Below are 15,631 nucleotides of genomic sequence, written 5' to 3'. Positions count from 1 at the left end.
CATTTGAAAATAACAATACTCAAATTGTATTCAAGTTAGAAAATAAGATCTACAGGGTACAACGAGCCAGGAAGTTGCAGGGCTGTCTCCTCTTGTCTTTAGTACTGATTGCCCTGAAGTCATTATCTCCCTGTCGTGTCTCCCTAGGTGTGTTCCAGAGCTCCATAAATCCTTCATATGCCAACTGAGCTGGGCTCTGGACTCACCCCTGAGAAGAAGGAGATGCGCAACACCATATCGGGTAGACTGTCTTCTCAGAGGAAGATGTTTACCCTTAGGTGCAGAGTGATTCTATAACTACAGAGTCCATGAAGAGCCAAGCAGCCAGGGTTCATAAAACACGGAAACTCTCGTGTGCAGTACTGGGCCTTATAATCACTTCCAGAAGACTTTGCTCACTCTAAATACAAATGGTTCTGTGTATCCATGTACCTCATCAATGGAATACCTGGATGTCATTTCAGATAGCTACTCTTGATGACCCTGTGTAATTTTCATTATCATGGCTGTCCTTCAAAGCCTTACTATTGTCTTTCTGTGTACACACTATTCACCAAGTAATCTAATTACATCCATAAGGCAGGCAGCCTTGAGGGGGGGAAATAGAAGTGTCTGTATTAATGACAGATTCATCTTAATAATCAAAAGTTTCTTTTCTTCTGAATATACTTAGATGGAAAAAAGCAAAAGCTATCTTTTCCTATTTCATTTTCCAGTTCTTTAGTGCATAGCACTTCAGATGGAAGTCTCTCAGTGAAGAGTCAAGAATGATTTAATGTCCTCAATAAACATTAAGAGAGAATTAAACTTGATGTGAGGATTTTTGCATGTCTTTTCTAACCCACTGGATTTAAGCAAGCATATCATACCAAAGTGACAAAAATTATATGGATTTTTTTCATAGTATTGCAATCCCCAATAAGAGTTATGAGCTATTAAAATTGAAGTTTGAAGTGCTTTGGAGCAGCAGTCCTGATGCAGCTCTGAACTCCTATATGGTCGTTTTTAGTACATTTATACTCTTACAGAAATGCCTTTGACAAATTCTCCATCTCTTCATTGAGAAGCTAGGAGAAATGTGCATACACGTTTTATAAGTGAAAGAATGCAAGACGATTTGGTGAGCAGATGTTTGCAGATGCATCAGGAGGAAGGGAGAACAGCTCTTAATCTCAGTGGTGATACTTTTTCATATTGCTACTGTTATTTTAATCCACGTTTTCTAGACATTTAACCCTGGTCTACACTACAGGGTTAAGTCGAATTTAGCCACGTTAGTTCGATTTGGTAATGAATGCGTCTACACAAGCAAGCCTGTTCCATCGACCTAAAGGGCTCTTAAAGTTGACTTCAACATTCCTCCCTGGCAAGGGGAATAGCGCTAAAATTGACCTTGCTGGGTTGAATTTGGGGTAGTGCAGATGCAAATCGATGTTATTGGCCTCTGGGAGCTATCCCAGAGTGCTCCAATGTGACCACTCTGGACAGCGCTTTCAACTCTAATGCACGAGCCAGGTACACAGGAAAAGCCCCAGGAACTTTTGAATTTCATTTCCTGTGTGGTCACTATGGTGAGCTCATCAGCACAGGTGACCATGTAGTCCCCACAGAATCGCAAATGAGCTCCAGCATGGAGTGAATGGGAGACACTGGATCTGATTGCTGTATGGGGAGAAGAATCCGTGCAGGCAGAACTCCAATGAAAAAGAAGAAATGCTAATATATATGCCAAAATCGCACAGGGCATGATGGACAGAAGCTACAACAGGGACACACAGCAGTGCCGCATAAAGTCAAGCAACTCAGGCAAGCCTATCAAAAGACAAAGGAGGCAAATGGTTTCTCTGGGTCAGAGCCCATACATGCCGCTTCTATGAGTGGCTGCATGGTGTTCTAGGGGGGACCACTACCCCACCACTGTCCATGGACACCTGCAAGGGAGGAGTCTCATGCAACATGGAGGAGGATTTTGTGGAGGAGGAAGAAGAGGAGGAGGAGGAGAATGCACAGCAGGCAAGTGGTGAATCCGTTCTCCCCAGCAGACAGGACCTTTTCATCACCCTGGAGCCAATACCCTCCCAAGGCAGGATCTCCAACCCTGAAGGCGGAGAAGGCACCTCTGGTGAGTGCACATTTGTAACTACAGTACAGGGTTTAAAAGCAATAGTGTTTAATGTTTGATTTGCCCTGAAGACTTGGGATGCATTTGCGACCATTACAGCTACTGGAAAGGTCTGTTAACATGTCTGGGGATGGAGCAGGAATCCTCCAGGGACATCTCCATGAAGCTCTCTTGGAGGTGCTCTGAAAGCCTTTGCAGAAGGTTTCTGGGGAGGGCTGCCTTATTTTGTCCTCCATGGTAGGACACTTTACCATGCCAAGCCAGTAGCAAGTGGTCTGGAATCATTGCAGCACAAAGCATGGCAACAAATGGTCCTGGGTTTTGGTTGCATTCAAGCAACATTTGGTCTTTATCTTTCTGTGTTAGCTTCAGGAGAGTGATATCATTCATGGTCACCTGGTTGAAATAGGGGAATTTTTGTAAGAGAACAGTAAAAGGACCCCGTTCATGCTGGGCTGTTTGCGCTTGGCTAAAAAGGGATCATCCCATAGCCACGCGGCAGGGGGAGGGGTGAATCAATCATCCCAAATAGCCATGTGGAGGGGTGTGAGGAGGTGTGTGCTGCACAGACCCGAAAACCAAAGCCCCTCCTTTTAAATGGCAAACCCAACCAGCAGTGCTTGCTAGGGGAAAGGAGGACTCTGCAGTTTGAAAACATTCCCACATGTTATGAAGGCGGAAGAAGCCAACCCCACGTACCATTTGGCTTACCTGGAAACTGAATTCTGTTGCCCAGCTGTGTGTGATGTGTCACCATACCAGCAGGTGCTCAATATAAAAAGGCAAAATGCAATCTTGTACCTAAAGCACATGTGCTGTCTGCTGTGAATTGCTTGATTCCTTGTGAAAGAGTGTCCCTTTTGTTCTCAGAAATGTATCATCTTAAATTTTACTCTCCCTTTTTATCCCCCTGTAGGTGCAAATGTTTCTATGCTCCCCCTATCATCTCCGTCCCTGAGGTTATTGCAGATTAGAAGGAGGAAAAAATGCACTTGTGATGACATGTTTTCTGAGCTCATGCAGTCCTCCGCACTGATAGGGCACAGCTGAATGCACGGAGGCATTCAGTGGCAGAGTCCAGGAAAGGATTAAGTGAGCACGATGAGAAGAGGCAGGATGCAATGCTGAGGCTAATGGGGGAGCAAACGGACATGCTCAGGTGTCTGGTGGAGCTGCAGGAAAGCCAACAAGAGCACAGACCACCACTGCATCCTCTGTACAACTGTTTGCTCTCCTCCCCAAGTTCCATATCCTCCTCACCCATACTCCCAAGAACGCAGTGGGGAGGCTCCGGGCACGCAGCCACTCCACTGCAGAGGATGGCCCAAGCAACAGAAGGCTGTCATTCAAACAGTTTTGATTTGTAATGTGGCTACAATAAGCAATGTGCCCTTGTCCTTCCCTCCTCCCCCACCCCAGGTGGGCTACCTTATCAGTTGTTATCTCCCTTTTAAATTAATCAAGAAAGAATGCATGGTTTAAAAACAATAGTGACTTTATTTCCTTTGCCAGCTGTGATCAAAGGGGGGAGGGTGGTTAGCTTACAGGGAATTAAAATCAACAAAGAGAGAAACACACACAACTGTCACACTGTAGCCTGGCCAATCATGAAACTGGTTTTCAAAGCCTCTGTGATGCATAGCGTGCCTACCTGTGCTCTTCTACTCGCCCTGGTATCTGGCTATTCAAAATTGGCAGCCAGGTGATTTGCCTCAATCTCCCACCCCACCATAAACATCTCCCCCTTACTCTCACAGATATTATGGAGCACACAGCAAGCAGTAATAACAATGGGAATATTGGTTGCGCTGAGGTCTAACCTAGTCAGCAAACAGCGCCAGCGAGCTTTTAAATGTCCAAAGGCACATTCTACCACCATTCTGCTCTTGCTCAACCTAGAGTTGAACTGCTCCTTACTGCTGTCCAGGCTGCCTGTATATGGCTTCATGAGCCATGTCCCAATTGCCACAGCCCACGCTTTCTGGAACGTCTGTGTCCAAGTCCTCCTCACAATCATCCTTGTGCTGCCGTCTCTTAGCCAGGTTCTGAACATACTGCGCTATAATGCACAAGGTGTTTAAAAAGCTCACAACAGCAGCAGTGAGCTGAGCAGGCTCCATGCTTGCCGTACTATGGCGTCTGCATGGGTAACCCAGGAAAAAAGGAGCGAAATGATTGTCTGCAGTTGCTTTAATGGAGGGAGAAAGGGCGGGAGAGACGGAGGGGAGACTGACAACATGTACCCCAAACAACCCGCGACAATGTTTTGCCCCATCAGGCATTGGGAGCTTAACCCAGAATTCCAATGTGCAGCAGAGACTGCAGGAACTGTGGGATAGCTTCCCACAGTGCACCGCTCTGTGAGTTGATGTTAGCCACAGTAGTGAGGACGCGCTCCCCCAGCTTAATGCACTTAGTGGGGACATACACAATCGACTGTATACAATTGATTTCTAAAAATCGATTTCTATAAAATTGACCTAATTTCATAGTGTAGACATACCCTTAGATGCAAAGAAAAAAGAATCACAGCCATCATGGCCAGATGGTACCAATTCAGAGTCTTTTTCAGCAGTGTCTTAAATAAATCTCTTATACAGCAATAAATATTTCTAATATTGGATAGCTCAAACAACTCAAAATAAATTCAATAATTGAAGATGACTATGGCTATCTCCCAGCTTTCTGCTGTCTTCACTGTGGTCTAGTCTAAGGCTGAAAACCAGAATTCTTAGGTTCTGTGCCTGAACCTGCCACTTGCATTTTGTGTACTGGTGAAAACACAGTCTTTCCTATCGTAGTTAGTACTCTGCAGTCTGCTATCATTTCCCTGTAGACATCTTTTCTACCTCTCACAGCTTGACCCTGTATGCTCCCTGAGCCAAACACTGTAAAATGTCATGAAGGCAACAGGAATATGACTTGCACTATAGAAGAGGAGAGGTACTTTAAAAATGAAAACGTGAAGATTAAGAAATGGGATATTGGAATGAAATTCTGGGTATAAGAAAACGTGGGCACAGTAATTTGCTGTGAGCAATTCTGACTCCAAAATTGGAGGCTGTTTTGGAACCTGGCTGAAACTGAGGCCTAATGTATTGATATTTTCAGAGCATTAAGCAGGAAAATTATTTCATCTTGGGTTACAGTGGCTGATGAGATACAGAAAGTTGTAACTGTGTAGTAGGTTGCAGGAGAATGTTCTCAGAGCCTAGAGTATTACAGACACAGTATATATTATATATATTTAGAAAAACGAGGCAGTGACATGCATTAAGAACAGATGATTATGAACAAATGTATTCCCTGAGGCCACTAAAAAAAAAATCAAGAATGAACATGAGCAATAATTCTCTCATTTGTTCTGGCTGGTTAAGAAAGAATCCCGAAAGCATTCTCTGTCTCTGTAACTTGATATGATTTTGGCATAGCAGGGTTTTGTTTTGTTTTTTTTAAAGAAATCACAACATTCACATGATGAAGAGGGTCAAAGTCATGGAAACAGAGAGGGGTGGGGTTGTTTTTATTTCCAAACAAGCTACTCAGAAATCATGTATTGTGTGTCATTCCTAGTGTAAACAACAAGAAGATATTGTGATAACAGCCATTTTGAATGTAGGAGTTCTGCCACAGCATCTGTCCTATGTAAACTTCACCTAACTCTAAGAAATTCAATGAATGGAACAGTGTCCATTTCTTTTGCATAATGTGTGAGGCTCAGGTTTTCAAAGGGCTCTAAATGAGTTACATCAAAATCACACTGCTAGTCAATGGGAATTGAACACCTATCTACTTTTGGCCCCTTTGAAAATCCCATCCTGAACAAATGCAAGTAATGAGAGCTAGTGAGATATTCTTTTTTGAAGAATTAATGTTTGGAGCAGCAGGGATTGAGAATATGAAAAACAAAGAGAATTACATTTCTCAAAGATCAATGCAATCTTTGCCATTATAATTAGATAATGTATTCTTAATCTGATTAAAGTGTCTGAGTAATAATAGGACTCATTCTGAAGTTTGCATTTCCTCCATTAGTAAATATTTTATTTACTTATTACAAAAGCTGGCTACGTTATACTTAGCGCATTATGATTATACAATTAGTTGGCATGCTGTGTTAGCTCTTCCCCTATTTCGTTTTTACTTATTACAGTTCTTTTTTAAAAAAAATGTACTGTTGTCAAAGGCTTAGTGTAGTCTTTTTAAGTCACCTATCAGTGATATTCATGTGCCAGACAGTATTTTACAAAATGATTATTTCAATGAGTTAATGTTATGTAGCATTACAGCAATATAATAGGAATGTGGCTAAGTTTGCAGTCACCCCCTTGGGCTTTTAAGTGAGTCTTATCCTCTTCTTGGGGCTTAGGCCACTTTCCCTGTGGCCACTGGCGAAAACCCCGGTCCACCCAGTACTCTGGGTACCAACCCAGGGAACCTGTAAATAGCAGCCATGTACCACTGCATCCAGTTTGCTGCTGCTATTCTGTGACTCTTTTCCCACATAGCCCCTTTCCCCTCACTCCTTACCTCAGGGATTCTGTTTTCAGGTCCTCTTCTTCCTTGCTGAATGCAATGCCACCAGAACCCATCTTCTGGTTCTCTCTCAAGCTCCTGTGACCAACTAGGAGCACCCTTCCTTGCTCCCTGGGTCCCTGCCAGGAACTTTTATCTGATCCAGCTGGGCTCTGTTTGGCTGCTTCTACACATCATTTCTAGGCAGGCCTGGAGAACCCATTTTCACCGCTTCTTTCCTGGGGTGGTTGTGGATGGCGGGACCTCCACTAAAGGGCCTTCAAGGGCCAGGTATATCCCATCACAAAATTCACATACCCTTACATAACCCATACATTGTGCATGTCCCATCCTTGCTCTTGCAAGTGTTAACTGATCACCTATCACCCTTAGCCATATTTGATGTATTCTGTGCTATATACATATTGCATTTTCACATCACACACTCTTTTCCCTACTTTTTTTTAAAGCAAGCTTTGGTCACAAAACCCTCCATTCATATTGTTATTTATACAGCTTAATTCTTTGGCCTACGCATTTTCCTGTTTTTCCTCAATTTTATGGCCTTATTCATTTGCTCCATCGTCCTTACTCACTTGTTTTTCTATACTGTTATCTATCTATCTATATAGCAGACTACTCACACAGCTCCTGTTTACTCAGTTTCTTTTATGCCCCTCCAATGCTTTGATTCTCCAACATTTTGGACAAAATAATGAGATGACCAGCTATTCTGCCATCACTGCCATTTGGGGTCCTTAATAAAAGACTTTTGAGGGAAACATTAGCAGAGATGGAGCTCAAGTGCAAAAATTGCTGATGGAAAGAAGAGGAAGGAGCAAGTTTCACCATCCTGGCTGCCATCCTCACCATCTTCTGGGATCAACCATGACATCATCGAGCCTTCATTGTCCTGATTCTAAGAGATGTCCGGACCAGACCGGACCAAGAGAGGGATCCAGATGACATTGTTACCCGGGGTTCTTTCAACCCAAAGCTCTTGGTAACTTTTACTCTGTGTGAGGTGGTGTCAGGAAATAAATCAGGGGAGACACGGCCATCCGACCAATAGATGGCTAGCACAAACAGGACAACTTAAGAGTGCTTTCACTTAAAGCTAAACTTTACTCAAGCACTAACACACGTCCGCAAAATGTTAGTAAAACACCCCCAACCCTTGATAATTACCAAAGCTGAGAGTGGCTCTCGAGTGGCACAGCTGCAGGTTTCTAGTGGCCAAATCTTCCATCTGCCGGTGGAGACTGCAAGATGTATCCAGAGGGAGAGTCCAAAGAGTCCAACTACCTCAAACTTTTCCCCCTTATTTATACATTAGTAATAGAATGACATGTCCCTTAAAGAAAACTTGTTAAGTAAGCAGTTTCAATAGTCAAGCAAGAGGCTCCTTCTGATTATCAATTAACCAGGTGTGGGTTTTTCCAAAGTTTGTAGCCTTGATGCCCCAAAAGACATTCCTGGCGCACATCTTGCTCTTCGAAAATGCATGTAATCAGCCACTTCAACACAATTCGTATCAGGAAGCCTGCTGACTTGGCTACTTTTAGCAATAAGCCACAGTGGTTTCAGGCACTTTACTGGTTTGCCAAAGTCTCCCCATACAATATTGCCACCTCCACTGGCTTTGGCTTAATCCCAACCACCACCTGGAATGTAAGACTTTGTCACCCTTCATCCTTGTGTGTCCTTTCTCTTCCCCACCTTATTTCTTTTCTTTCTTCCCTCACTCTTCTGTTGAATAAGAGTCTGGCTTATATGGCCAGAACTGTACAGTAGAACCTCAGAGTTATGGACACTTCAGAAATGGAGATTAACTGTAACTCTGAAATGTTTGTAACTCTGAACAAAGCACAGTTCCGTCTCCAGATCCAGTAGCTGACACTCCAAGCCAGGCTTCAGTGGCAGCTGAGCACCCTCCTCAGCTCTGGCAGGGCAGCTTCTTTCCCTGCGTTGGACTGAGTTTTCAAGCTTGTCCCCTTCCGGCCGTGTGTGTGTGCATGAAAACAGCATGTCCCCCTCCAGGTGGGGAGGGGTGAAAGCAGCGCAGACCCCAGTGCTGCTCCCGCTCTGCTCTGCTGGCTTCAGCTGCCCTGGGCTGGCAGCAGCTGCCCTGGGCTGGCAGCCCCAGTGTCTTCACCTCTTAGCTGTAAGTAGCTGCCCCATGGGTGGAGGTCGGGGTGGGGTGGGGACAGGCAGCCCCGATATGTCTACCTTGAAGATGCAATGCAGGCACAGTACAGTATTTGGTATTTTTTTTCCTTGTGTTTTGTCTCTGTTGCTGCCTGATTGGTTACTTCAGGTTTCACATGGTGTCTTCTTGACTGGTCAGTCCGTAACTCCGGTGTTTGTATCTTTGAGGGTCTACTGTATATTTTGCAACTCTGCTCTAATCCTGTGACCAGAAAGGCAGTTAAAAGTAATGCCATAAACAGCCCAGTGCTGGTACAACTTTGCCAGGTCTTGGAAATGCTGATAAGACTGTGTGCCGTGCCTGTGTTTTTCCAGCAGTGAGGTTGCAGGTGAGAGCCAATACCAGAAACAGAAGCTGCATTTTCTATCTTGCTGTTTTTTTCTTCCCTCTTTTATGTGTTTGTCTTGTTTGGTCTTCTAGGAAAAGGGATCAGATTTTAACAATGACAGCAGCAACAAAAACAGCTTCAGCCCATCTCAAATAACTTCTTCTCTTTTCCCCAAAAAGGACAGTTAATACCATGTTTGATACCATCTAAAAGAACTGTCAGACAAGGATTTTTTGTTCTAAAGACACGCTGTTAAAATGAAAACCTTATTTAATACTGTATAGAAAAAGAAGGAAAAAATGGTTGTAGCATTTGAAACTTATCTTTATAGCCCATGTCAAAAGGGCTCACACATGAGCTTCTCTCTGCCTTTAGGTTCCAGGAGAAGGTTTCCCTGTATCAAAAGGGCTCAACCATTTTTTTATATTGTATGTTTGCTCTAATGATAATTATACACGTTAGCTGCTTTCTTCCTCCTGTTTCACTGATACAGAACCATGGTCAGCTTTCAAATAATGGTAATGATTTTACTATTGGATTCCTGAACTGGTGCTCCTCCTTCCCCATGATACCAGAGCATCCCCTGCAAGTCAAAAATTTATGAATCTTCAGTAGTGCAAGTAGATTTTAATTCTTACCGGTACACATAGGCGACTCATGGGAGGGACAAAAAGGGGGGCACCAGCTAAAGAGGGGGCATGTGAACTCCCCAAGTGACCCCCCGATATGACTCTTCCCCCCCCCAGTCCGGGCCCCCTATGCTCTCCCCATCCCACATTACCTGGGTGGGGGGCTCTGTCCTCCTGCTGCAGCAGATACCAATTTCTGAACTGTGGGGCTCTTCCAGGAACCACAGCGGCAAAAGGAGCAGAACATGAAGCCACCGGGTGACCCTGCACCAGCAGCTCCTCCAGCACGGCTGTACTGGCTCAGCCCTTCTACACAGCTGCGTCTCCTCTCTGGGGTCTGTATCCGCTGGGGTGTGTATCCAAAATCGGTATCTGCTGAACTGGAGGGGTGAAAGGAGCAGAACGTGGGGCTGCTGGGTGGCCCCACATTGGCAGCTCCCCTGGTGCAGCTGTACCGCCCCCAGCTCTGTCCTCCGGCAGGGCTGTACAGACCTCAGACAGGAGACGCAGCTGTGTGGAAGGGCTGGGGGCAGTATGTTCTTCTCTTTGCGCCACTGTAGTTCCCAGGAGAGCCCTGTGGTTCTGAAAATGTGTCTTTCTGGTACGGTGTACCGGCAATAAATATCTTAATAGTACGCCGTACCTGACCATACCTGCTTCCTTGCACCACTGCTACTCTTCCAAATGCTGCAGTGTCATAATTTTAATAGCCTACCTTTTGTATCTTACCGCTTTTAGTTAGTTGATCGAATATTCTGCTATCTGTTAATGAAGAACTTAGTTCACAAATGTTTTCTGTGTTAATAGTCTTAGCACTACTAAGCTGAAGATTAAAATACAGATGAGCTGAACTGCTTGAAGACAACATCTTCATTTAAGGAACTGGCTTATCATTATTGTACTTTTATTGCATAATTTTTAAAATGTCCATTCTGTGCGGCAAATATCCTGTAGCAATGCTAACTCTGGCTTTAAAATATTTCTGAAGATTATTCTGACTAAGCAGCAATGTTGTTTCAAGGTAAAGGTGATCTGGAGTCAGAAGTCCTTGGTTTTATGCCTGCTTGCAATCGCCACAGATTCCTTCATTGCATTTATCCTACCTGTGGATTTCCTCATCATTACCCATGTAAATATCTAATTGTTTTTGAATTCTACAAGCTCTTGGACTGAATGGTATCTTGTGGCGATTAGTTTCTCAGGTTAACTATGCCCTGTGCACAAATGACCAAAAAAACAAACAAAAAAACATAGATTTCCTTTAGTCAGTGTTAGATGCATTTGCCTTTTGATTTCCTTGATTATCTCCTTATTCTTCCACTATAAGAAAGGATAAATACACCACCCAATCTATTTTTTCTACTCATTCATTATGTTACATAACTTGATCATGTCTCGTATTTTTCTACTCTCAGTGTAGCAATCCTAATATTGTCTGTATATCCTCATTTGGATTTCTATTCAAGAAGGGAATGCTCCACTCCCTTCTTCAAAAGGATGGCAACACCCTCATGGTGTTCTCCATCATACCATCCAGAAAACAGCAAAGTTTCTCCCGAGGCTGCTGTTAATCTTCCTGATCCCATCCATCTGCTCTCGCTGACACCCAGGATGTGTAAGCAGTAGCGTCCCCTTTCTGCTGTGACCTGAGCTAGCTTCCCTGTATCATACATTGCCTGTACATTCCAAAAAACAAGCTTGTTTTTTGTCTTGGTGTTGAGCACTTCAGTCTTCATGCCAGTGGCTTTCTTTCGGCTTTCACAACTGGCAGTCATATGGGTCATTGACTCCTGAAGGCCATCACACACGGTAATGGTCAATTTCTCCTTTGCTGTTTCCATAACATATTTTGTTTTTTACCGGACAGGTTATGAGAGCCAGACTGAAAGGGAAACACAGGAAACTGATTCCCTCACCAGAGTAGCAATCAGATGGACACCTGAAGGCAAGCGAAAATGAGGCCACCCACAAACAAGGTGGCAAAGCACTGTGGAAGCCAAGCTGAAAAACCTGGGGCACAACTGGGGAACCACTGAAAGACTTGCCAGGAACAGACAGGAGTGGAGGAGCTTTGTCACTGCCCTAAATGCCAGAGGCATAATAGGAACATGATGATCCTCATTTGGAAAAAAAATAATTCTTCTCATTCCTCTAGTCTTTTTTTTTTTTTTTGGTCATCCACATGTGGATTGCATCTGTTTCTGTTATATATTTTTGATATGGGGTGACCAGAAGTAAACACGATCATTCCAGTTGAGTGTATAGCATTGTTTTACATAGTGGAATTAGAATATTTTCACTATTATTTTTTTATCCCATTCTTTTTACATATGTATTCCAGCAGCACTCAGTATGCTAGGCCCTGTCCAAACACAAATGAAGATACAGTCCTACCAGTGCTTACAATGTAAGAGGGCAAGCGATGTATGAATGGTGGTAGATAAGGACAGACTATACATATCTTCTCTTTAAAAATATAAACTGTTTGTGAAACTGGGTCAATTTTGATGAATGAAAAAATGTTTGAAAAAAGTTTTGAAGTTTCAAAAATGTTTTGGTTTTGAAATTTTGTAGATGAAACGTTCCCATTTGAAAAGACTTTTCAGTTAGAATTTTAAGCTAATTAGAAAGAAAAAAAGTGTTGAAATCTAAACTTTTTTTTTCAAAATTATCAAAATGAAGACCCAAATCAAAGAAGTTTTCAGTTTTTCGATTTGTGAATTTTTTTGTGATTTCAACTTTTTATCCCCATGGTAAAATTTTTTGAACTCTCAAAAACATTTGTGGGACAGGCATTTCCTAACCCTAGTTATGACTCCTAACCATTTGAGCTGATAACACTTATATAAAACAAGGCTGTCAAGGGTACGGTTTGTGAAAATCTGTCTCAGAAAATAAAATCTGTTGTATATTTAGTTGATATTTTCTCCAAATGTATCTAACTGTATGTTCCTTCATGAGCCAGTACAGACGCTCCCCAGGTTACACAAGACACAACTTACGCAAATCTGCACTTACGGAAAATGTTCTGTAAGCTAGAAATAGGAGGTTTTTTCTTTTCTTTTTTTTTTTTTGCACATAATGGTTGGGTATATGTTTCCGACTTATGCAAAATTCTACTTATGCAAGGCATTCCGGAACGGAACGATTGCGTAAGTTGGGGCACATCTGTATTCTTATGATTGGAGCTAAAGAGATCAGTGGCCAACATAGAATATTAGTTTTGAGTTCTAGAGTAAATTTTTGGCATCAGAGATAGCAATGGTGATAGAATGGTGTTTGCCAGAAAGTGGGATTGAGTGACAGGGCATGGATCACTTGATGATAACTTGTCTGTTCATTCCCTTTGGGGCACCTGCCATTGGCCACTGTCAGAGCACAGGATACTGGGCTTGATGGACCTTTGGTCTGACCCACTATGGCCGTTCTTATGTTCTTAATTTAGGTGGAGTTTAAATGACGGTATAAAGAATATACAAAGGCCTAGTAGGGGAGGGCAATGCCATCTACTTCACCTGTCACATCAATCCCAGGGGAACTCTGACAAGCTTGGTGGAAGTATTTATCACCAAGAGAATGACAGAAAAGAAAATGAATTAAATTGCTTTTCATTATCTGAGGAGGACTCAGTGACAGGTCCAGCTGAAGTATTTATCACTCACACATGGATAGAAAAAAATGAATTAAATAGCTTTTCGTTATCCAAAGATGAATGAAAGGTGGGATGAGTGTAAAAACATGTCAAATTGTTTAAGGATTATCTCACTTATTTTCCTTAATATCTTCTTTCCTTTGAACCAACCCCATCTCCTTACCCCATACTCTCCCCTGCTGACTAGGTAATGAGCTGAAGTTCTTAAGAGACATAAAAATATAGGGTAGATACTCAGAGGTTTTAAAGATATTTCCAACTCAAGTAGCCTGAGACTTTGGCCCAGAATAGGACTGAGCTCCTTTACTCACAGCAACAGGCAGTTATACACAAGTAGTCCCGTTTTGTTCAGGGGCATTACTCATGAATAATTGTTCAACAATGTGAATATTGAGTTCACAATCGGGTCCTGTCTGTTTGTATGGTGTCTAGAGTCCTCATCTTCCTTGTGGCATTCAGATGCTACAACTAAATGAGATTATAGGTGTCTGTAGAGAGAAGAAATTATAGTGTATTACAGCAAATAGTGAAGGTGGGACTGACTTGTTCTCAGTTGCTCCAGTTATGTCCAGTTTTTTCAAAGTGCACACAAACTTTTGCATGTGCTTTAGGGGGGTATGCCTACAACACAACTGGAAGGTGTAATTTCCAGCTCAGTAAACAGACCTATGATAGCTGTGATTGACCTAATGTGCTAAAGTAGCAGGAGGAGCTAGCTACCATCAGTATAATCCCATCTGAATCCATAGATATGTACAGAGGCGGCCAGTCCCTCCTGTAATTGGTGCTGCACTTCTGTTTTCAGTGCATTACAGATAGCTTGGGTCTGAAATTACACCTTTCAGCTCCAGTGCAGATATGCCCTAAATTACATGAGCAATTTCCTTGGTTCATGCACGTACTTTAGGCTTGACTATGTGAAAACCCTTGGCTTTCTTGCACACATTGTGCAGCTGCAAATGTAACACAGGGGCACACATAAAAATGTGACCCTCAAAGCTTTGCACCAACTTTAATGGGAACAGGATTGGACTCACAGGGAGGTAATTAGTAGGTTTCACTGTGATCATCCAGACTTTTTTTGGGTACTGTAAGTTCAGGAACTTTTGAGAGACTCATTATTGAACCCATCTCACCCCTGTAACTGAGTGCTGCTAGTGTCCCTGGAAGCAAAAATTGGTGATACTTAGACACTTAATCATACAAAGACATGAAAATAACATCTGGTTTATCTTGAAATTGACAGGGAGATAGCGATAAATTCCATTTATAACTGGGCTTTATTTACAGAGCTAAGACAGAGCTGGGGTACAGCCAGCCTATAATTACATCAAGGGGAACAGAAACCTTAACTTATTTATGCTTTGGTTCTTTGCTGTCCCTTACATATTTTTGCATAAGATCAGAAATGGGGCTCAACAAAGGATGATTTTATTACAATAATACATCTTTTTGACACACACACACACACACACACACACACAGTAAAATGGTCAGCAGGCCTTTACATTTCCTTTATTTAATAAAACTGCATATAAATGACACAATGAAAATGCTTATAGGCAAACCCTGTAGGAGAGCAGTAAAGGATGTTGGTTGATGCTCTCAGGCGCATGTTAGCATGTCATTAGCTAAAGAGACATTTGAAAGTCATTATATAAAAAAACAAATTCCAGTTTATTGGCAACTTTTCTCCCACATTCATTGACAGAAAGGGGTTCGGGTAAGCAGTGTAAAGCTGGATAGAGCTGCCAGATAGATTGATTACTATATTAATAAAAACATAATCCAAATGATTCTTTACTTTAGCCAAAGTGTATTGAACCTTAGCAAAATTAGTGAGATTACTCTAATTCTTGTGCAAAATGACTATTTTAATAATCAAAGATCTAGCTTTAGCAATGTCCATGATCTGCTTGATTTACCCACATACCAGTGGTAAAACAAAGAACAGTGCATATATAACTGTACTTTCCTATGCTACCTGCATATAATAGTGGTGTACCCAAAATCTGTATGTATAATATTGATGTGGATATCATCCTATCTAATTTACACAGAACATTCTTAGAGTATTAAAACAGCAGTTTTGACAATCCCAAGTGTTCAAGAATCATGAGATTTGCTTTAAGAACAAATTGTTTTCTTTTTAATTTTCTGTGTGGTTACTAAGCCT

Source organism: Caretta caretta, chromosome 2 (genome assembly GCF_965140235.1).
Source record: "Caretta caretta isolate rCarCar2 chromosome 2, rCarCar1.hap1, whole genome shotgun sequence".
NCBI lineage: Eukaryota > Metazoa > Chordata > Testudines > Cheloniidae > Caretta > Caretta caretta.
This window is presented reverse-complemented; position numbering follows the sequence as displayed.